Here is a 25,484-nt window from a genome sequence, read left to right as displayed (position 1 = left end):
CTTTAAATTTAGGAGTTTTTAATTTTATCTTAAACGTTAAATATTTCAAAGACAAAATATACTGTATTTTTATTACCCATTCTACTGCTATACTAACACATAACCTAAAACTAACAGAAAAGATTAAAGGGAACAATCGGTGGTGGCAATGAAAAGTATAAACTGAGTTAAGCCACTTTTTTAGACATTTAAAATCTTTATTGTTTCATCATTAAAAGTTTTCTTTCCACAGAAGAATGGCAGTGCTATAACATTGCATATTCTATAGAAAATTCATACCCCTAGAAATTAGAGACAGCACTATATCAAGTTAGTGTACAAGGTCAAAGACACAAAGTTGTCAATGCAAGTTGTATACAGAAAGAATATGCTGCTGGTTAGGAAAAAAAAGTGTATGGCCAAGTGGATAAAACAGTAGCAGTGCACTGCACTGACATCTAGAAGACGACAAAATGGGCAAGGACCAGAGAACACATTTCCTGTAGAAAAAATCCAATAGATCACAGGCACAAAGAGCTCCCAACCGTACCACCAGCTAATTCATGTGTACCTGTACCTTCCTCTTTAAGTCTAGAACATTGTAACACCAGGAACCATTTTCAGCCTCATTTGTAAAGAGTATAGCCACATGCTGATATTTCATCCTGCTGCCCATCATTTCACAGCTAAAAGTAACAGTTCGGGTTAGGCAATAAAACCTGTGGCTTTCAGCATCTTCAGTAAAAAGCTGAGCAAACTCAAAATTTTTTCCCATTTTCTTGAGAAATAAATTTTATAAAACAACAGAAGACAGCTGTCATAATTACTCAGTTTTGGCTGACGGCAAGACAATTTTTATTTAAGTATACTGAATAAACATGTAAACAAATATCCGTAATAAAATACTGTCAGACAAACTTGAACATTTTCATAACCAGCTCCTGAAAAAAGTGCTGACAATTCTGAGATATAAATGGCCACTACAATTTGGTCATGCCTGCTTACTGGGAATTTTTTGGTCAGGTATGTGTCTGAAGCTGCTATACAGCTGGATTTGGCTACTTTGTATTAATTCACACAATAAATGTCTTTTATAAGGAAATAGCAGATCTATCATGATGAAATCAAAATCAAAACAGAGAGGAATACAGGAAGGTATAGTTAGAGGTATACAATATACCTCAAAACAGTTAGAGGTATACAGGTTACATTGCATGTCATCTTTGCACAGGGGCCATGCTATTCTTCTCTGTATGGTTCAAATTTTAGTATATGTGCTGCCAAAGTAAGCATGGTTAAGCCATTTGATTCAACAGTTTAACTCATAATCGTATCTTAGAAGTAAAGAAAATTTTTTGGTCTATCACTAAAATTTCGGGGGCAAAATATCATTTTCCCTATTGAGCCAACTGAGGCCCAAAGAAATCTTTCAAAAAATTACACAGAAAACAAATACACACTGTATTTTTGCCTGATTAATATGAAAGATTAATAACATTTATATCCTGGCATTCCACTCTCATTACTAAAAGAAGTCTTTGAGCCAGAAATGCGAGGCAATTAACAACTCAGGCTAACATAAAAATAAACTATTTAAACATTTGCTTATAGGACATTATGCTAGAGGTATAGAAGACAAAAAGGTGATTAAGAAGCTTCCCTTTCCCTCAGGAAAAATATAAAAAAAAGAATCATCAAATGAACAAACTGTAGCAGGCAAATAAGCAAGATTCGAAGAAGAAAAATCTGTAACCATTTTACAATACAAAAGTTAAATAGTTTTTTTGGAAAAATTAATTTTAACTAGAATCTCATGAGGTAAGAACACAAGATTTTCATCCTGTCTAGCTGTGTGATACCAAATAAGTCATTTTACTTCTACAGGCCTTAGTTTCTTCATCTTTAAAATAAAAGAATTGAGGGTTTCTAGGTAAAGATGGCAGACTGGACATATTATAGGAGCTTATACCTTATTTTCTCCTTTCCAAAATCCTACTAAACTGGTAGTAAAGGAATTTTTAAAAGGAGCAATTCATCACGACTAAGAGAACAAGAACGGAGCCACTGGCTTCCAATGATTTCAACAGTTTTCTGAAGATGGAAAACAGTGCAGGAGTGTAACAAGTGAAGCAGAGTAGACAAAGGAAGCCACAGCTAGAGCACAGAGGAGAATACAGCTAAAGAGAAAGCCGAACCTCCAGAACCAACTGAACTCAAACTCCAGGTAGGTAAGAAATCAGGAGTGGGAAGCAAATACGAGCAAGATTAGTTGAAACCCTAACCCTAAAGGTAATTTCCCAATCAACAAGCCTACCTATATGCAGAGTTCTCAGTTTCTTATTGCTTTCTTTGTAAATATGGACAGGTAACCAAAATTCGCAAGACACTTGAAACATGAAAGAGACCAAAATAAAGCAAAAAATGTCCCCAGAAGAGCCAGAAAAGATAAATTAAAGAGCAGAAAAGTATATATTAATCTTTATTATAAGCCCTCCTATGCTCATTAATTTTAACCATCTGCATATATTACTTTGATTTAAGAAAAAAAGTTGAAGTGTATCAACTGAAAAAAAGGGTTTATTTAACAATCAGGAATCAGGAGCTCTCTTTGAGTGAATTCAGATCGACTCCCTACGTAAAACTTCAGAAGCATCTAATGTTCTTATTAAGCAACGATAAACTACAAATATTTCATAAAATAGTAAGTAAAACAAGTAAAATTAATACCACACATATAATCCTTTATTCTCCTTAAATTCTGTACAAAATCTTATTTCAAATTTCTAACATGTTATCTATACACACACAACTGTTTCAGAACCATGACCACTAGCATATTATGCTATTACCATTATTTTAAATCTGTAAATTTAAACAAATTTTGAATCATTTAAATAAAACATACTTCTATTTTCCAATGATGTACTGTAAAGTCAATAATATATGCAACTTTAGTTACTTTATCATATAAGCAGTTATGACACCAATAAAAACTAAATATTCATAAACAATAACTATCTTAAAAACCTAAGAATCCAAAAGCTTCAGACATGGAAAAAAGAAAACATTTTATGTTGCAAGGACAAAATGTTTCGTATCTTTTCTTGTATCCCTTTTTAAACTATTAGTTAAGGACTACAATATTGCTAAATATTTTTAAAAGGTAAAGTTTGATATAAAAAACACATACGTGTGATGTGTCACCATAAACTATCACCAAAAAAGCTACATTGAGTAACATGCAGAATAAACAATATAACTGAGAGGTACCCAAGTGACCCACTCATACTTGGTACATGTATCCCCCACACATACAATCCATTTACTAAACAGAGAAGGAATTCATTCCTTTTCTCCCACAAACTAAAATACAAACTATAAATCAGGATGTTCAAAAGCAACAAAATGAGGTCCCCAAATTAGGTAAAAGAAACGTGTAATTATAAAATCTAGCAAAATACCCATCCAATCCTAATTATACTAAGTTAAGAAAATTCTAAGTATAGGTGACATGCCACTTAATCATACATTTTTATCTGATAATCCACTTCAAAGTCATAAATAAGAAAAAGATATCCCATGTGAGCTACAAATGGATGGCTACATGAAATCTGAAGCATTTCCTCCCCATAAACAAATGCAACAAAATAAAACAAAAAAGCAAATGTTTTATTATGATATCAAGACTATCACACAAGTCTAAACAATTAAACATAATCGAGAAGGAAAAAAGTATGTTCTTTGCAGAAATAGCTATGAACAACTAAACACAGATGAAAAAAATAGAAGAGTTCCAGCACAATACTATTACCTTCTTTCTCTTAACTCCTAAATGTTAGTATTCTATCTTTGACCACCTTCCCAATATGCTATATCCAACCTGGGCACTTTCATCCACCCCTTCAGACTACCAACTACAGTTAATCATTTCCAAATCTCTATCTCTAGCCACAATCTGTGGCTAGATTATCAGACCAATACATACCACATACTCTGTGGCTAGAGTATCAGACCAATACATACCTCAGAACATCTTCACTTAACTGTTGACCAGAATTTTGAGCATACCAAACTGAACTCATTCCCCACCTGTTCCTCCTATATATCTATTCTGGTTATTGGTAACACGTTTCAAAACCTGGGAGTTACCCATTCTGTCCCCATCCCCACCCCAATGAATACTGTATCAGTCACCAAGTCAAGACCCATTCTACCTTAAAAAAAAAAAAAAAAAAAAGAAGATAATATATAAATCCATACTCTCCATTCTCAACACCTGTCTTGGCATATACATATTTGGGATTACTACACCAATCTCCTAATAGTTCTTCCTATCTTCAATCTGGCTTTTTCCTCAATTATTCTTCTATATGGCTGCTAACGTGATCTTTCTAGACTACAATTTGGATCATTTCCATCAACTGCTTAAAATCTTTCAGTGATTCAAAATAAAAACTTAAAATCTTCGGCAGAACATCCTGTCTCTTGCCATCTCTTTAGCTTTCTCTCTTCCTAATCTTCCACATAAGACGCTAAATTCCTAACACACCATTGTAGTTTCTGGAAAAAGTCATACTGTTTCTTACCTCAATGCCCCTTCACATGTTATTCCCTCTTTCTAGAAAGTTTTTTTCATGACTACTAGCTCAAGACTCACTCAGCTCAACCATTTTATGTGGCTTTTAACTTCTTCCACTCCTCTTTGATCTCGTAGCATTTAACAGACACTCTTTCATGCTATATTACATTGCCTATTTTACTATACTAAACTTTAAACACTGTGCAAGTAAAATACAGTTATTATTCATTTTTGTGTCCCAACAATGTCTAGCACATTTTCTGGCAATAGTAAATGATCAAATTTATAAAATGTTTATGGCTTTTTGCTTTTTTTAGAAACAAAACTAACACATAAATAAAACATTCCCCAATAGACACAGAGCAAAGCAGCTACTAAGGAAAAACAATAGAAACCAGGCAAGAAGGAACTGACATAAATGGGATAGAAAAGGGAAAATTAAACATATGATTAATATAAGTCTCTTCAAAGTAACTCCTGAGAGCACAGTGTTTTTTGCTCTTTGTCTTCTATTCTCTAACATGTTTTACCTATCTAATCTTCAATGCTTATTCTGATTTCCTAGAAAATAAGTGGTAGGTACAGAGAGAAAAATGGAAAGCATTACTTAACTCAGCTATTCTTCAAACGTGAGAATTGTGAAAACTTTAAAAATGCCATAGTAAGATCCCTAATCTACCCAGTTCCAATTTCACTTCTAATAGTTTCCTCCTAAATGACTTACGAGATTGCAATGGATATTTTATAAAGCAGTTATCGAAACTGCTCCCTTATTAGAGTCCCAACAACTCTCCCCGAACTTTTATTTTTTTCTCTTATGGTAAGAAATTATATAAATTCACTATTTATGCTGTAGCTATGCATTTATATTTTTATACTTAGGATGAAATGAAATACTTTCCTTCCACCTTCCCTCAATTGGTCCTTTAACAGAAACTTCCCCAGCTGAACTCTCTCTACTATTTACCAGTTTTCCATGATCACAAATGAAAGGAATTAGAAAATACTCTTCCTAATACAGTCCTCTAGCATTCTTGATCCTTTTCCCTTTCTTTTCTCCAGTGGTACCCAACTTTGCCCACTGATATAAAACAAATTGAGAATCCATTCAAGTCCATACTTAATTTCAGAAGTGTGTGAGGGAATCCCAAAAACTAAATTCTACATAGCTTATTAAGTTAAAAGTCCACAATCGTGTTACTCTTGATTAGTCTGATGTAAATATAAGCATTAAGGTAGTAATAGTCTGATAACATATGCCAAGTTTGTAATCACTATGAACGGAAAAACAACAAAAACAGAAATCTAGTGGCATCTAGTATAACATAATCATAAATTAGGTGTTTTGAAGAACACGTGTGGAGAAAAGAGACTTGGAAGGCTGAAGTATTAATATATTGCTCGCTTGTGAAAACTGCCCTTGTAAGATTTTTCTCACCTCCAAATCATTAGCATCTTCGCTAGCCCCACTCTTAGGAAGAGCAACTATCTTTCTTGGTAGGATCCATCCTACCTCTTCTAAATCCCAGGCTTAGATTGAGCTGCCTTGAAACTGTGAGAATTATTATTTTATCCAAATAGTTAGCTCACTAGGTTTAAATTTATCTTTACCAAACTGCCAGTGTATTAACCTCAGGGTTCTAGCCCCACGGAATACTCTTTTTCTTCATTCCAAAAAATAAGTAAAAATGTTAGATCAACAATGGGGAAGAAGGGACAACTATTCCCTACAGAAGCATTTCAATTAATAAATTGAGAAGGAATGAGAGAAATAGAAAATCACCACTGGAACACAATGGCAAAATCCATCAATGCTAAGATTAGCATTCGTTGGCAAAGCTTAAGGAGAAACAGGCTATCTGCATTACCTCAGAATACCTGCCACAAATTATATATTAATTTTAAAAGGGGAAATCGTAACTTTACAAGAGACACCTGGCAGATATCATCGTAACCAAGTGATCACAGTTATCATCAATTATAAGAAGTCATGTTAATATCATGTACCCTCTGATATGAGGTGTTGAGAAGGGTAATAATTCACACCTGTGGTATTCTTCTCAGTAATGTGTACCATCAATCTAATCATGAACAAACATTAGACAAACCCAAATTGAGAGCTATTCCACAAAGTAACAGACCAGCATTTTTCAAAAAGGTGTCAAAGTCACAAAAGATAAGAAAGACTAAGAAATTGTCACAGACTAAAGATAAAGGAGAAAGACTAAATGCATTGTAGGATCCAAATTGTATCCTGGAACAGAATAAAGACACTGGTGAAAATCCTGGCAAAACGTGATTAAGCCTGTAGTTAATAGTATTGCAGCAATGTTAATTTCTTAGTTTTGATCATTGTACCCTGGTTATGTAAGATATTAACATAAAGGGAAACAGGGTGTAGGATGTATGGGAACTCTGTACTGTCTCTGTAACTCTTCTGTAAGTCTAAAATTATTCCAAAAGTTTTTAAAAGCTAAATCCCTGTTACCAAGCCTACTAGGTTGATTAACACATTTTTTATTTACCTAGTTCTTTTTTTATACCCTCTCTCCTCCTTCAGCTCATTATCAATTTATTCTGAGTTTCTATTCTTTCTTTCTTTTTCCCTAAAAGGCTTCCAGTTCTTTCACTTTAGGACTTCTCAAAGCAGCTTAATTTCTTCCCAGCACAGACCCACACTCTCCTTCCTGTCTGGCCACAAACTGACCTAACTAAAAGATGTCACTGAAACACCTTAATACAGTAGCTTCATAGCAATTAACAATATAGAAAGTGCTTTCAAATATATCTACATACACTAATTTTGAGATGCATATTGTAAATACTGTTATTATTTTACAGATGAGAAAATAAGACTAGAAAAATTAATCTGACACTCAATAAATGTGAAAGCCTGAATTTGAATCCAGTTCTTCTGGCTCTCAGACCAAATTACTTTATTCAAAAAAGGTATGCATTTAAAAAGAGTCAACTTCTCTGGCTCCAGGCAAGCAAATTACACCAAATACACCATGACTTTCAAGAAAGTTCTAAATTTCGCCATTTTTCTAAATGCCCCTCTTTAAAGCTTCAATGATTCTACAAACAAGAATTCCAGAATTCAGTGAAAATTTTCTTTGTTCACCCTAACCATAACCTTTATGATTTTTCAAAAGCAGTCTTCAGTCATTGCCTCTTCAGCCATCAACTTTTTAGGCTGAAAGTGTCGCTTACCTCTATTTTCATACCAACACTACTTCATGCTTTCAAATACCTGAGAAGTCGCTCTAATCTCCCAATTTATTTCTTGATATTTGCAAGTCAGAACTATGAACAATCCTGCAAGGGCTCCAGCCCCCCGAAAAACTCTGAATATCTTTGTTTCCTTCACTCAAAAAAAAAAAGTCAAACAATTTATCCCTAATCCATGTGTCTGCTTAAGATTTAGTGCAATGGTGCAGGGCAATATAACAAAGTAACAATATTTGAGACTTAGGAGAAATCAACTTTCGCCAAACTTAAATCCGACCAGCATTTTTCTCCTTCACCACTCGTAATCGCCAACAGTCTTTTTCATGTTACCTGATTTCTCTCAGTCAAGTGATACAATTACTAAAAACCCAACCAAGAGCGCTGAGATTCAAGAAATAATAAAAAATTATGGAAACAAATCTCTAAGTCTAAAAAGTAAGTGAAAGAGCATTTATTTATTAATATTGTTACGTGCAAAGGCACTGAAGGGGACAAAAAGCCGCTGAGGTCTTTGAGCACTTGGTGGTGACTGATTCAATTTTGTGACCTCCCACCCTCACCCCTCCAGCACCTGGCATCCGCAGGACCTCAAAAAGTTGAGCTGAATTGGAGACGCTGAGCAACGGGTTTGCTCCAGCGAAAAACCCTGGGAGAAATCGGGGGTCTCAGGCAGTAACTTTGCAAAGTGTTATCTAAACAGCTTTACGTTGTTTAATTAAAACGGAACAGGCTGCCGCTCTGTTAGATCCTGCTTGGGGTACTGGGGACGAGCAGGGATAGGTGGTCTCTGAAAGGGCAAACCGGAACACCGAGGATCCCCAAAGGTGTGGGGCAAAGAAAAGGGGGCGTCACTTGCCTCCCATTCCTGCAAGAAACGCTGGGCCTCGTCAGAACCAACGGCCTTATGTCTCCTAAATTCATCCTTCACGTACTGGTCGCCCAGGGCTTTGAGGTCCGGGGGCAGAACCCGGTGCAGCTGCAAGATGAGCCTATACAAGGCCCGGACTCGGGAAACGTGCCGCCCCGGCATTGCGCCGCGCGTGGACCGCCGACTGCGCCTGCGCAAAGGGACGACGCGTCCCCGCCCCACCGAGAAGTCGCGCATTGGTGAACCGGAAAGCGGGCGGAACAGGGCGCGCAATCTCTATCTGGTTTGGTCCTCTCTGAAATCAGGTACTTCCGGAAACTCAAACTCGGCTGTGGGCGGAAAACGGGCCCGCCCTTTTGTGGGAGGGGCGTGGCCTTCGTGGAGTCGCGCCTGCGCTTGGTCGTGGCTTCCGGACTGCGTCCTGGGAGAGAGGTCGCTAACCAGAGGTTTGGCGTGGGTTGTTGGCACCTCTCAGCCCCAGCCTGCCGTCTTTTCCGTTCATCTTCGTCCCTTCCCTCCTATTAAAGGCCTAAGAAAGCCTTCATCAAAATCGGGCTCCTGCAGGAAGTCTTCCGTGGTTAACCCAACCCACTTGAGGCATCTTAGGAGTATTCCTGCATTCTGTGTGAGGGATCAGAGGGATCTCGCCATCCACTAGATCACCAGTCCACACTGCACAGTGCTGTACTCCCGATTGTACCTTGAAGGCACGAGCTTTTCCATTTAACCGGTGAGCCCCGATCCTGCGGACTTCCTTAGCCCAAGTCAAGTGGCTGCGGAAGAATCACAATTGTTTCCAGGCCCACGATCCTCAAGATTCTGATTAAATAGACTGGTATGAAAACAAATCTCGACAAAGCTCTATTTCAAAGCTAAAACTGAGAATGTAACTGGTTTCCCAAGCGAGCAGCTCTTTGTCCTGGTTTTTTCTCCAATCACAGCTTTGATACTTGATCAAATCCTGATGGTTCCGCCAACAAAATGTATGCGGAAATCAACCATTTCACACCACATACTCTATTATCATCACCTCTCTCTATTGGATATTGTGTTAGCTTCCTTGTCTGTGTTCCTGCTTCTGGTCATGACCAACTTTGGTCATGATCCAACTTAAGTTAAATTAAATTTGGCCTAAAGCCTCCATACTTGGAGTTCCTGTGTAGGAACCCAAACCTAAGAGTATATATTTGAAACAAGTAGCTGAGTCTCAGCCAATCATAGTAGCTGGGGTTGAGAGGGAGAAGGGAAAAAACCCACAAAAATCATAGTGCTTGAGCTTCAGCCAATCACAGGCTGCCACTGATTAGATCATGTCTATAATAAGGCAAATGACTCATCACATTTTGCCCAAATAAGGCAAACACCAACCTATAACTAATCAAGCTATCTCTATAGTGCACTTCTTTTTTCTGTCTATAAATACCGCCTGCCCAGGTTGCTAGATGGAGCTCTCAGAACCTCTTCTGGTTCTGAGTGCTGCCTGATTTATGAATCATTCTTTGCTCAAATAAACTCTGCTAAATTTAATCTGTCTAAAGTTTTTCTTTTAACAAGCTAAGCTGTAAGTCAGATCATGTCATTCCTCTGCTCAATAAACTCTTACAGGGCTTTTCATCAGAGTGAAACCCAAAGTCTCCCTATCCCTTAAAGCTCTAAATTTTCTCCTACTACTTTCTTGCTAGTTGGACAGTTCCAGCCATGCTGACATTCTAGCTCTTAGTTCATCTTTGAAAAGGCCAGGCACACACCCCCAACTGAGGGTCCTGGCACTTGCTGTTCCCTCTGCTTGTAATGCTCTGTCGCATGTATCTTCTTGGCTAACACTTTTATTTAACTCAGCTCATTACTTTGGGTCCCCTTCAAATGATATCCTTCCTGGCAACCCTATTTGAAATTCTACTTAAAATTTCAGCATCACCAGGCCAAGAACTCCCTATGCCCCTCCTCTGCATTATTTTCTCAGTAGCACTTACATATTAATAGCTTATTTATTAATATTTGTTCATTCTTTGTTTTCTCCACTAGAATATATATTCCATGGCAGCAGGGATTTTGTGATTTTTTTCACTGATGTATCAATGACCTGCATTAGACCTGTTGTAAGTACTCAATAAATATTTGTTGAATTACTGTGTGAAACTTATTAACAGTGTCAAGTATTAGGTCATTAAATATGAAATATCCAATTTTGAATCAAAAGTGTGGTTTATTATATCTCAAACAAGAAGCAGTACAATTAATCAAAGTATGTGCCTAAACTATTGACACATTTTTGCCATCTTAACAGTAGCTTGGTTATGCCAGCAACAAAGAAGCCTGGAGAGCAAGTGGCGATGAAATTGCCAAAGGTGTTTTCCACGGCTAGTTTAGAATTGAATATTCTTCCTTGCAAGAAGTGGTCCAAAGCCTGGAAGAAGTGGTAGTCAATTGGTTCGAGGTCTGGAGAATATGGTGGATGACAGATAGTTTCCAAGTCCAGCTTCTGTAGTTTGAGCAGAGTTTTTTTGTGCGACCTGTGGTAGAGTGTTGTCTTGCAAGAGGTTTGACCTGTCTCTATTTGACCAGTCTTGGCTGCTTAATCAAAGGCATCCTCATCATTTTGTCCAATTGGCTGCAGCAGGCATCCACTGTAATCGATTGACCATTTTTCCTGAAGCTGTAGTAGATACTACCAGTGCTGGACCACCAAACAGACACCATTAACTTTTTTTGTTGAATATTCGGTTTTGGACTGTGTTTTGGCTCTTCATCTTTATCCAACCATTATGCAAAACACTTGTGATTGTCAAAAAGAATCAAGTTGTCATCACATGTAACAATACACTGTAGAAATGGTTCGCCTTTATGTGGTGACAGCAAAGAAAGGCAAGCTTTGAGACGATTTCTCTTCTGATGTTTATTTAATTCATGCAGAATCCATCTATCCAGCTTCTTTACCTTGACGATTGTTTCAAATGGTCCAATATTGCTGGAATAGTAACATCAAACCTTGCTGCTACTTCACGAGTAGATTGAGATGTATTCACTTCCACTACAGCTTTCAGCTCATCATTATCCACCTTGGTCTCAGGTTGCCCCCAGGGCTCATTTTCAAGATTAAAATCACTAGAACAGAACCTCTCGAACAATCGATATACTGTGCATTCATTAGCCACATTCTTTCCAAACACTTCGTTGATATTTCGAGCTGCGTATGCAGCATTGGTTCAATGACAGAACTCATATTTGAAAAATAACACAAATTTTTGACTTATACATGGTTTCACAAAAATTACTCTAAAAAAAATTTGAGGCCGGGCACGGTGGCTCACGCCTGTAATCCTAGCTCTCTGGGAGGCCAAGGAGGGCGGATTGTTTGAGCTCAGGAGTTCCAAACCAGCCTGAGCAAGAGCGAGATCCTGTCTCTACTAAAAATAGAAAGAAATTAATTGGACAACTGAAAATATATAGAGAAAAAATGAGCTGGGCATGGTGGCGCATGCCTGTAGTCCCAGCTACTTGGGAGGCTGAGGCAGGAGGATCGCTTGAGCCCAGGAGTTTGAGGTTGCTGTGAGCTAGGCTGATGCCATGGCACTCTAGCTGGGGCAACACAGTGAGACTCTGTCTCAAAAAAAAAAAAAATTTGAAAGATAATCACAAGCCGAAACATGTGTTTGCAAGACGGAGGATGTACCTTCACAATAAAAGTAAAACCAGAAATGTCAAAGTGAAATGTCAGACATACCAACTGTCAAACTTAGTGCTTAAGAAAATCAGACATTTCATACTTAATAACCTATACCTCATATTCCTGCCTGTGATGAAGAGGCAAGAGTGTGGGAGTTTGAGTGATTCTCTCACAGACCTCAGACTTCTGTCCAGGTAAAGAGTCTGAAAGACAAAGAAGACACACACAGGGACTTACTCAATCCTTTTCAGGGTCCACCACAGTGCCTTACAAATAATAAGCACTCCAATATTTATTGCCTTGAAAGGAGTTTTTCCCTTTGCTTAAATTTAGGAAAAATATTTGTTTAAAAAAACAGACCTTTGTTTTAAACAGATTTAATTTGGTATTGTGACAAACCACAATTAATGGCAAGGATTGAATGGCAGCGTGGTTATTTTACTTCAGGAAATTTTTTCTAACCATACTTCATCTGTTAATGTCCCTGTAAATTGAAAATTAATTTCTTGTTCCAGTTTACTTTTTTTCTGGTTTCCTTTGGGCTTAAAGTACATGGATAATAAATACTTCTTTCAGAGCCAAAGCTCTTATAAAAATGTGGGAAAACATTCTGCCAGTGAATTAATAAAAAATAATAATAAAAAAATTAATTGAGCCTAAAGAGAGCAGAAAAGGTCCACAGAGCACTGGGAAATCAATGCTCAGAAATGGCAGATGATGGGCAAGAGAGAAGCCAAGACATAGTGTGTGGTTAGGCCTTGAGGAGAGAACTCAAGCAATAACAGTGAGAATAATAACAGATAATGTTTATTATTATTTTTTTACAACAGGCTGGAAAGTTAGCTATGTTTTGAGGACAAAACTTTTCCTGTTCCCTTGACCTTACAATGTAGGCTGACCAGTTTTCCTCTTGTGGTCAAAATAGCTATGAACCGAAAATAAAAATCTGAGTTATATTCCTGGCTACTAATCCAGATCATTATACTTCATGCAGGCCTTTTCTGTATTCTTCTCCCATGCATTTCTTTCTCTTCTGTGTTATTCAGCAAGCCACTTAACCACTCTGTGCTTGAACTTTCTCATGTGTCAAGTCAGCTGGATTAGGCAATTCTCAGTACCTTTCAGTTTCACTAATCTATAATTATGACTTCTTCCAGATTCCCTCCAAAATTTTTTATAAGGTGAAAGAGGACATGTATCTACCCTGAAATAATTGCTTTGAAAATATTTTTAAGAAAAGGGAAATTCATCAAAACAGTATGTGCAACACATCACTTAGGACTCTAAGAGCACACAAAATATAATAAGTACATATACCCATAGGGAAGATCAACACAGAAATTGCACTATTTGGTGTGGTGCTTATATGGACTGCCTCCCACATAAGCAGAAATGGTAGAAGCAGCTAACAAAGGTTTTGGAAAAACAGAGTTTTGAGGCCAAAAAAAGATAAAAAGAAACGGTGAATAAGGAAAAGTAAAGGAAAAAGGGAACACCTGCACGGAGCCTACTGAATTGCTGCTTTGTATTAAAATTAATATATTAAAATGTGGAAAATAAATCCATCTTGCAAATATGTTAAATAATTTTTCTGTACAACAGAAGTGAGAAAGGATTGGGGAGTGGGAGAGGCTGGTGTTGAAAAATTTGGAAACTGCTTTATGTCATTAGATAAGGAAACAACACATTGGCAAGCTTGGATTCAGTTGCATAAGTGGCTCAGTTTTGAATTTATGGTTATTCAAATTTCAAATTCTAAATTATTGAGAATAATGAAAAGTCTGGGACAAGATACATCTTTGACTCAAACAACCTTCATATTCTTAATGGCTCAGAAAGAGAAACAAATCTGATTTAACCGTGGTAACCACCTATAGCTCCCCCAAACAACACCAGAAATAGTCCCTCATTTCCCATCTTACTTTGGAGTCCTAAAGTTAGGTACCTCCATGTGCGAAGGTGAAAAATGTAAGACAGAAGGAATTCTTCAGACATTTTTACTTGAAATGTGAATTTTTTTTTTTTTGAGACAGTGTCTCACTCTGTCCCCAGGAGGTAGAGTGCCTGGGCTCAAGTGATCCTCCTGCCTCAGCCTCCCGAGTACCTGGGACTACAGGCACACACCACTGCACCTGGCTAATTTTTCTGTTTTTAGTAGAGACAGGGTCTTGCTTTTGCTCAGGCTGATCTTGAACTCCTGAGCTCAAGTGATCCTGCTGCCTCGGCCTTCCAGAGTGCTAGGATTACAGGCATGAGCCACCGCACCTGGCCAGTTTGGGCACTCTTGTGAACAGAACACAAGGAGTAGATATCTTCAACAACGTTCAAGATAAATGTCGTGAAGTTGGACTGAATTTGGTAAATTTAGTGAGTGTATGTACAGACGGTGAACCTTCCATGACAGGAAAACATGAAGGGTTTATTGCACAAATAAAAAAAACTATTAACAGATCCAGATGCTTTCATTTCTTTTCATTGTATCTACATCAGCAAAATCTCTGTGCTGAAGCTACTATTTTAAGTGACACTTTGCAGCAAGTTATAAGTATTGTTAACCATTTTTGTGCAAATGCAACATGGCATCATCAGTTTCATAACATGCTAAACTATGAGCTATTCAATGTGGACTTGCCATAACATTCTAAGGTGCATTGGCTATCATAGGGACAGGTGTTAGCCAAAACTTTATCTCTGTGAGAACATAGTTAAATTTTATGAAGAACAGAATCAGCAATGTTAACTATTAAAAGAAAATTTCTATAGGAATGCAGCATTTCCGTGTGGTATCATGTCAAATCAAAATGACTTAAATATTTCTTTGTAAGATAAAACTAAGCCTGTATATGATATGTGGCAAAAAAAATCCAAGCATTTCAAAAAAAGCTATCTCTTTTCAAAACACTTCTTCAAAAGGAAATTTCGAATGAACCTTTTCCCCAGTTAGTAAAGGTCATTGATAAGCCAGATGATATATGTAAATCATTTAAAGACTATGCAGCTGTTATAGACCTATTAATTGGAGAATACAATGAAAGGTTCACTGACTTTGAGAATCATGACATCACACTCAAATTAGCATTTCAGCTTCACCTAGATGATATCACCAAGGTACCTAAAGAAATACAGATGAATTGATTGAGCTCTCAGTAGATGACACTTTAAAGTCATTGTTTGATGCTAAGAAAGATTCTATTGAAATACAGAAAAATGCAGTAGAATACTCATGCCTTTAGCAACATGCCCCCAAAAATGCTTTCTTGCCTTTCAACTATTTATTGCTGCAAATCTACATTCTCCTACCTAACCCAAATCAAGACGCCCTTAAGGTCACAAATGAATGATACTCATCTAGAGGATCAACTGAAACTGTAGACCTTAATGCAGCAACCAAATATTCAAATACTTTCCAACAAAAAGCAAACACAACAAAGTCATTCAAAGGTTAGTTAACTTTAAAATTAACAAATAATTTTCATTTTTTGAAATTATTAACTACACAGTAGTTAGATTTTTACAAAATAATGTACATTTTTAAGTATATCTAATTGAAGTTTCTTCAATGCAGCCCTATTTGATTATAGCTAAATTAATGAGGACTTCCAACAATGAAAAGTTTCCCCACCCCTGGCCTATTTTATTGTGTAACATAGCTAATGAAGTGTTCTGTCATGTTTTCATGTGTTTCTCTGATAAATTCCCTTTTAAAAATACAAATAAGTATCTTTTAAAGAATTTTTTAAATTGCTTTTTCCAGAATTATATTTTGAGATTTTGATCTTTCAGGATTGTGACTTTGGGGATTTTAGACGTTAGAGATTTTGATCTTTCCGAGTTTCAGCAATTGAAATTATGGCGTTTGGGATTGTGTCTTTTGGGGTTATGATCAGCTCCCAAAAGAATCATATATATATTATTTTACAGATGATGAAACTGGGGCCAGAGAAGTTAAGTGACTTCCTAAATTGAATAGGTTTAGATTATAGGGAGCTGTAAATGGCACACAAAGCAGTTCACCACATACAAGGTCAAGAATGAGGAGTTAATGGAAGTTTTGAACCAGGATGAAATGGTGAAAGCAGTCATTCAAAAAGAATAACCTGCAGTCGTATGCAAAATAAACTATTGAAAGAATAAATGAATACATACCTTTATTCAAACAAAGAGAAGGCCTCACATGAACCGATGGCGACAACATGTCATGCACTAAAGAATATGATCAACCCAACTGCCTACGCTTGAGTCAAAAAAAGAGCAGGAAATTGCCAGCGGTTGATGATCTACCTGGAGGTAACCTCTGGGAACACAGGCATGAGACTATGAAGGACATTGGATTTAAGGACTAACTGGCTATGGGAAATGAGAAAAAAAAAAAAAGCTGAATCTAAGACGGCTCCAAGTTTTCCTTTATGGAGGTGCAATTGACAAAGACAGAAAAGGCAGGAGGGAAAACTGCTTGTGGAAATGCATTTTATTTTAGTCACATGTTCGAAGGGGAAGCATACACTAAATGACGCATTGAAAAGTTGCCTAACAGTGTCAGTGCAATTCCTTAATGGTCTAAGTCAATAGTTCTCAACTTTTGCTGTATATTACAATCACCTGGGAAACTAGGAAAAAACACTGATTTTTAGGCCTCACTCCAAACCACATAAATTAGGCCTCAACTCAAACCTCCAAGGGTGGGACTGACGCATTGATATCACTGAGAAGCTCCGCCAAGGTGATTCTAAGGTGCGGCCAGGATTCAGAATGCATGGTCTAATTCCCATCCTGAAGACACTCGCGTTTCGGGAAAAATACCCAAGATATTAAGACACTGTGTTAAAATCTAGTTACTAAATATTCAGTCTTTTTGATACTAAAGAGTCTTTGCAAAAATAGAGAAAAAGATTTTTATATAGTTAACAATATTTTAAGCCATAAAAGTGAAACTTGTCTCCAAGGAATAGAATGTAAAGTAAAAACAGCAAAAACATAACTTTGAGTTATATCCATATTTATAAAGCAGAGGGCGATTATAACTTAAGGATCTGAGGAGCTCACCCCAAAATCTTCCCACATGCCACATCCACAATACCACGTTTCTCTGGGGAAATGACTTAAGCTTTCCAAATAAGTAATGAACACTTGGAACACAGATTACTTAAACAGCCCTCTCTCAGTATCTGTGGGGGATTGGGTCCAGGACCCCCACAGACATCCAAATCTGCAGATGCTCGAGTCCTTGATATAAAATGGTGTAGGATTTGCATATAACTTTTGTGCATCCTCCCATATACTTTAAATTATCTCTACATTATGTATAATACCTAATACAATGTAAATACTATGTAAATAGTTGCTATACTGTATTATTTAGGAAATGATGACCAAAAAAAGTCTATACATGTTCAGTACAGACACAAATTATGTTTTGGAATATTTTCAATCCTCCATTAGTTAACTCCACAATGTAAAACCACAAATACAGAGGGCCTATGGTACAATGTTGGCACTCTTAATAAAAATTCATAAAATCTCTGTTATCTGCATCTTCTTTCTACTCTCCTCCAATCCAAATCTTCCACCAGTACTATGGATTGTATTCCAATAGGATATCATCTGAGTAGTGGATTCATAATTATCCCCTTGTCTTTTCCTCTCACTGGCATCTTCAATTATTTTCTTTATGATATTATTCCATTGAGCTCATACATACTCACAAGAATACTTCAGGTTAAAAAGAAAATCTCTCCATGTATTCTGCCTCCCCCTTAAACTACCACCCTATTACTCTGCTTCTTTTCATTGGCAGACTTAAAATATATATTCCCACTTTCTCCATCCCCATTCCCCATTCAGTCCCTTTAAATCTGGTATTGGCCTCACTATTCCTCTACAATCACTTTCTTCAAAGTCACTAGTCACTTCTGTTTACACATCTAACCCCCTCCTGACTTTCTAGAAACCTTTGCATCTATGGCTTCCATACATTTGTGCTGTCCAGGTGATCCCACCTGCAGAGTCCCACTGCCTCTGTCTCTTTCACTGGCTGTAGCTCTTCTTCCAGCCCCCAAACGTAAACACATCCACAATCTCAATCCAAATAATAACTCCCTGCCAGTGCTGAAGCTCTGCTGCCCCCACCTGGTCAGGCCCACTCTAACCACGTCAGAGGCCCTCGCAGTACCCTTACCTGGAAAACCGCCAGGAAACCCTTTCCAAGTCTCACACACGATCTGACCTCTGTATAATCTCAGCCTCCCTCTCTTTATAACCACGGGATAAGTCCAAATTCGATAACCTGTCATCCCTTCAGAGTCCTTGTCGCAAAGTAAACTAATGAGTTTTCTCCGGAGGCCTTTCTCTCTCCACCATTCTTCAACTTAGCCAGACTCAGAACTCGGGTGGCACCTGTGACATCTTTCCTTCTCTTCCTGTATCTCGTTATTGAGGAATCCTTGTGGAGATTTGTTTTGCTAAGCAGTCACTTTTTTTCCTTGTCATTGCCCCACCTGCCTAGACTTTGTATCCCTTGCTTAAAGGATCGCAATAGTCTTCTAATTGGGTTTCCTTTCGTTAGTTTTTTTTTCTGCCTCCAATTAATAGGACATAACATGTTCAAATTAGTCTTTTTGAAACATGACCCCACTCAGATGTCCCCCACAGCTCAAAGGCTTCCAAAGCTTTCCTATTGTCCTCAGGGTAAAATCTGTGCCCCCAGGATATAAAAATGGATATAAAGTCACATTGCAATCAAAGGCATGGCCCGTGTTTTCATCATATCGTACTTGACAATCTTAAAATTAAAGAAAAAATTATAATAATAATTCAGACAAAGATTTCAACTTCATAATGCCATTATCATTTGACCTATAGAAAGCAAAAGTAAGTAAATATATAGGTACTATGTCCCTCAAAAACTTCTTTGCAATTTAATGATTTAATACGTAAAAAGCATTTAGAGTAGTTAGTGCCTGGCACATAGAAAGTGATGATTAGAGTTAACGAGGATGATGATGATGACGATGATGTAAATGATAGCGGAAACTGCACTCACTATTTTAAGAAATAAGTTTTTTAACTTACGTCTCACTTTAGAACGTAACATTATTGTTATATATACTAAATTTAAGTTAACTGAAACAACGATGTGACCAGACTATCTAAATTCTTTTTATTTTGTTTTTAAGATTATTTTTTGAGGTATTTTATTGACAAATAAAAATTGTACATATTTAAGGTGTACAATGTGATGTCTTTAGAGAGAGAGATTGTGAAATGATTATCACAATCGAGCTAATTAATGTATCCATCGCCTCACATTATAAACATACCTCAGAGATATTGCAAGTTCGGTTCCAGACCAGTGCAATAAAGTGAGTCAATACACTATCACTGTCCCCTGTGGAAGAAATCACTGGCCAAGGAGGTCTCTCTTGGCACTGAGCTGTGCCACCTTGGAGGAGTGGTGATGTGAGTAAAGTGAAACTGTTCTTCTTCCTCTCTTCTTTATGTCTATTCTCATACCTTTTGCTCTAGCGGTGTGCTGGAACTTCTTGCTGGACTCCGAGACTCCTACAAAGGTAGTCTCATTCGTGAGCAGTTATCAAAGTTGATGCTTCTACAGGGAGGTGACAGCAGAAAGCTCCCATTCTGCTATCTTGCTGATGTCACTGTACTATCTAAATTCTTAAGCTAAGGTTCGTGCCTACGCCCTTTACTATAAATAAGCATGAGGGCCTTTGTGTAACAAGAGTTGTTCTTGAAATGATAATCTTTTGTACATTTTGGCTGAGCTTACTGATTCAAGATAAATCCTGAAGTATCTGATAGATTCTCAGGATCACTGGCAGGAACAGAACTTTTTGGTCTTTGACTTGTTTCGTGAAGTCATTTGAATTTCTATTACTCATGCTGGCTGACAATGAGTATAACTGACAAATTAAGTGAAAATTAGTGTTTAATCTCTCTGTACCATTCTATAGATATGATGATAAGGAAGAATTATTTATTTATGGAATGTAGAGTGGGGCCTCAATAGTCCTGGAAGCCACATTATTCTGAAACAGTAACTTCTCAAGTGTTATTTTCAAGGCTGCACCAAGAGTGTTTAAACAAATAAGCAACAAATGGTTACAATATTTTTTTAGAAGTATTATCAGCCTATGTCACAAAGTTCTTAGAATTAGGCTTAGAATTTTAGAGCAAATCACAAAATTATTTTATTCATTTTCATTATCTTATTTAATTAAACTCCAAATAACCTTTTAGATAGTACAATAATGTTATTAATCAGATGAGATAATTTAAAAATGTAAGAATGCCACAACATATGCAGCGAGTAATGAAACATACATTTCAAAGTTAGGTCAAACAGGACCTATATTAACAAAAAGAAAAAAAAGGTGTATTCTTCCCTTACAGAAATATGATGGAATTATATAGCCCTTTCAAGAACTCTGGCAGAATAAACATTCTATAGAGAATCTATTTTGCCATATCTGAGTATATAAAAGAAATTTTTTGTTCACAAGTACCAAATTTAAATACAATCATGCACGGCATACATTTCAGTCACCAACGGATCACATATATAATGGTGGTCCCATGAGATTATAAGGGAGCTGAAAAATTCCTATTGTCTAGTGACATTGTAACTGTCACAAAACTATCATGAAGAACCTACATGATATCTCAAGGAGATGGGCATGAGGTAGGTGAGGGGGGATGGACTTGTCCAGAAGGCCTTTATCTTAAATTGCTGCTTCTCAAACTTTAATGTGCTCACTAGTCATCTGGATATCTTGTTAAAATGCAGATGCAGATTCAGCTGGTGCAGAGTGGGGCCTGAGATCCTGCATCTCTAACAAGCTCCCAGGTGATGCTGATGCTGCTGGACTATAGACCACACTTTGAGAAGCACAGTCCTAAAACATAATCCGTATTATAACGGAGAGTGGCGTTTTGCTTCCCCCGTCTTAACCTTCCTTTTATTCAAATGTGCATGATGTGGATGCTTTAGGTGACTTGTAAACAATTATAATTTCTCCAAATTGAAGTCCAATTTGAAATCATTAAAGAAAGGAGCAAAATCATGGCTCAAGTATATTCTTTGCATTAAAGAGCTAAGGCAGGAGAAAAAGGTCCTCCATAGGTGAAGGCCAACCAGCCCAGCCTTGAAAGCATTGTCTTCAGGTGTGGGGGCTTGCTCAGCCTGGGTGGATGGCTTTTGCACGGGGTATGGCATAGGGATGGAATCCTAAGTACTTAAGGCTAAAAGTATTCATGAAAGTCTACAGTTGCCTAATCAGATTGCTTTTATGCCTTTGGATCATCATTACATTACCCCACAGGGATTTACACACAACATAAACATGTATTTAAATGAACTTGGAAGAAAGCTTGTTGTCCCGTCTCCTGTTTTAATTAGATATGTCTTATATAACAAACATATAAATGCATACTCTGTGGTTTCCCTGGCAAGGCTACAGCACTAAGTAAATCCACTATAGTATTATTTTGTTTGCTTTTTTCCCTTAATTAAGTTTTTAAAGTTTCCTTAGCTCTCTGTGTGGCTGCTTCAGCTTTGGCAGCCGGGTCTGTGGTGAAGGGTTGGGTGAGCACATACCAGCCTCCCCTCGCCCCTCCTGGCCATACCTCCTGTACCGCTAGATAGGAAAGCAGAAGAAACAGGAGGGGGGAACATTGCAACCGAACAATAGGTGCCCTTCATATAAATCCTTTTATATCATACTTAAGAAAAGCCTGTTATTTTGTCTAGCATATTGATAGGATGGAGGGTACTCAAAGAAAAGCCTTAACTTCTAAGTATGTGGACAGCCTTCCAAGGCTTATGGAAAACAAGGACAATGTCCAATTATACAATGCCAATGTATTAAAATATTTTGCTGGCCCAAGTGCTATCTTCACCATAGATCTCTGGACTGGAGGTTTCTCTAGAAGCCAATTTCAGGGGCTGCGATCATATACTATAATAGCAAAATACTCAACATAGGGCAACACACAGGCCTCTAACTTCTCTCTTCCTTTTATTCAAGCCTCAGTGAAGAAAGCCAGAGTTGACAAATGGCACATACTGCTGAATGCTATTTAAATTAGAAAGCTGAATGATTGCAAAACATTGTGAGGCTTTTTTCCTGCCCTTTTGTACTTTGCTTTTGTTTTAGTTTAATATTAATTAGACCACAACTGAATGCTGCTAAAATTGAAAGCAAAAAGGGGTATATGCATAATATGAAGTGTGTGTGTTGATATAGCTGGCTCCAAATATATGTGATTAAGCTAATGGTGACTCACGTAAGATATAGGTATATATATATGCACATTTTTTCTTTTATGTTTTAAGATTACAACAGGGAAGAAAACTTAGTAAATCCATGTAGTATTTTTTAATATATGCTTGTGTTCTACAAGTTGTGTACTTGTTTTAAATACATTAAAATTTATATCTGAACAAAGATTTACATAGAAAAAGACTCATAGAAATATGCTTAAATGTTAACAGTGATTATCTATGAAAAGCAAAATTAGAGATGAATTTTTAACTTTTTTCTTTATGCTTTTCTTCTCTTCTCCCCCCTCCAAAATTTCTGAGGCTTTTAAAACAAAAATAAACAAAAAAGACTACATTACAAGCAGAAGTATATTAATGACTGTTCTTGTCAATGTTTGTTCCACAACTATTGTACATAGATTACTTGATTCAATCATTCAACACAATTTATTAAGACCCTCCTATGTACCAGGTACTGTGCATGGCATTGGGAATGCATTAATATACATACATTACATGTTTTTATCAAACAAGTGTCTCGACAAATGCTCTCCATTGACCTATGGAAGGGTGCTAGAAATTCAGGCTCCAAGGTTCCCATGGTCCTCTACTAAATTACTCCTTATCTCTACTTTTCCTTAATGTAACTGAGAGTAGAGTTACTCCAAGTAAGCTTTTTTCTCACTTCGTTTTGATCTTCTGTGAAAGAAACGTCACCTAATGGTACAGGGGTAACTGCCTTCAGCCATGAAAACACAAATGTACAAGCCTTGTGTCCACCTCTTCAGGGCTTTGTGCCAAGACGCAGTAATGGTAGAGCAGCCCCCACACTCCTTTGAGGCCTGGGAGGTGGCAGCGAACCACTGCTCTCTCCTTTCTGAGGATGTTTGTATTTAGGAAGCCCCAAAGAAAGCTGTGTGAGACCAGGCTCACCAAACAGAATAAACAAAAACTGATCAAACACTCCAAGACCAAAGTCTGTAAAAGATGCTTAGCTCGTTAAATATAGATCTTCAAAATGGACCTTTTGTGTATGCCCCAGGTTTCAGAAGAAACCACTGTGATTAGCAACTTCCATCTAACATTTAAATCCTAATGTAGCTAAGTAGTGTTCCTTCACTGTCTAGGTGAAGGAACACTAAATGAACTTGGAAGAAAGATGTGTTATTTTAAAATATCTGCAGCCAAGCCCACCCTGTTGCTTTCCACAATATGCAGCACATTCTTGACGGCATATTCATGGTCCTTTATAAACTGATCTAGGCCTTTGTTCCTCCCACTTCATTCTTGCATAGCCTTTCACTTCAGTCAACGGGTGTAACTAGCCAGTCTAGAAAGTGCCTCTCACTTTACCACTTTTGTCTCTTAATCCCAAAAGCCCTCCTTTTTCCCCCTCCATTTTATCTATCCTTCAATGATAGATGGCATTCACTTCTTCAGGAAAATTCCTGAGAGGACTTCAATCCCCAGAATGCTCTCCATCCTTGGACTCCATTGTGCTTCTCTCTACGGAACTCGCTGGGCCATGAATGGGTGTAAGGAGGTAGATGGTTAGGATTGAGTGGGGTCATCACTCCCCAGTCTACACACTCTTAAAGTATCTTCTTTCTCTAGCTCTTTACTATTCAGTACTGGTGCTTTGGCTTTGCTGTCTCTTGTATGAGACAGTCCATCTAACATAATAGAAAGCTTACACAGGACTTCAATGGGCCCTAAGGCCCTCTTGTATTGCAGAGCACATGATGGGTAATTGGGTGTTAAATAATCATTACATGATCTTATTACTCTTTAACTTTTCGAGATTGAGTCCACACAAGTTGACTTTGTGCTTTTGGGAAGCAAGGATCATCTCATACTTCTTTTAGGTCTCGGACCTCCCAAGGCAATGCTTTGCACATGCTAGGTGGTCAATAAATATGTGTTTGTTCATTTGTTTCTTATTCAACACTATCAACAACACAGTGTTCCCATAGAAATACCTCAAAGCAAAAAAAGTGTTTGTAAATCTGGAGCTGGTCAGCTGTCCAGCTCCATCCCCTTTGGACTCTCAGCTGGACTCCTTTTACAGTCCAGGTGTTCTCTGCACACATGAGATGCAATTGCAGTGGCCCAGGTGAGAAAAGGGGAGCACAGGACTTTGGCATTATTATCCCTTCTACCAGCAATTCTATGTTTGGTGACAGAGGCCGTTTATTGTCCATCCTCACTTCTTCCATTTAGAAGTAGAAATCCCACATTTTAACTGAGCACATGACTGCCAAGCTGGGGACTATATTTTCCAGCCTTCCTTGTATCTAGGCAGAAGTATACAACTAGTAGAGTGTGAAAAAGTGTGCAAGTTATTGGTCAAATCCTTTAAAAATGAATTTACTTGAACTACTTTCTATATTCTGTCTCTCTTTCCTTTATCCCAGACTCAAGCACACAACATAAAGCCAGTGAACAAACTTTGAAGATGACATCACCCTAAAGAATGACATATCAACAAGATAGAAAGAACTCAGTCCCTGCATTACTTCGTAGAGCAGAAAAACCTGCATGCCCTAAATTGCCAATTAATTCTGGATTGTTAGGGAGATATAAAATTCTACCTTATTTGAACCACTGCACTTTCAGATATTTTTATAAGAGTAAAAGCCTGTCACTAATACATATATTTTCCAGATAGATAGGACTTCTTAAGTGCAACCTCTGACCCTTGTTTATTCCACATTCTTTACTTTTCAGCAAGCTTATGCAATGGGTGTGGCTTCCATCTGGATTTATGTCAACATAGGAAGCTGCTTAAGGATATAATAACAATATAGACATGGTATATCACCTTTACCAACTGTAGTTTTATTTGAGTTACAAGGTGTGGTTTCTCTAGGATAAGCATCACAAA

The sequence above is a fragment of the Propithecus coquereli genome, unplaced genomic scaffold, assembly GCF_000956105.1.
Source record: "Propithecus coquereli isolate 6110/MARCELLA unplaced genomic scaffold, Pcoq_1.0 Scaffold108, whole genome shotgun sequence".
Lineage (NCBI taxonomy): Eukaryota > Metazoa > Chordata > Mammalia > Primates > Indriidae > Propithecus > Propithecus coquereli.
The sequence above is the reverse complement of the archived record's forward strand: the minus strand, read 5'-3'. Positions refer to the sequence as shown.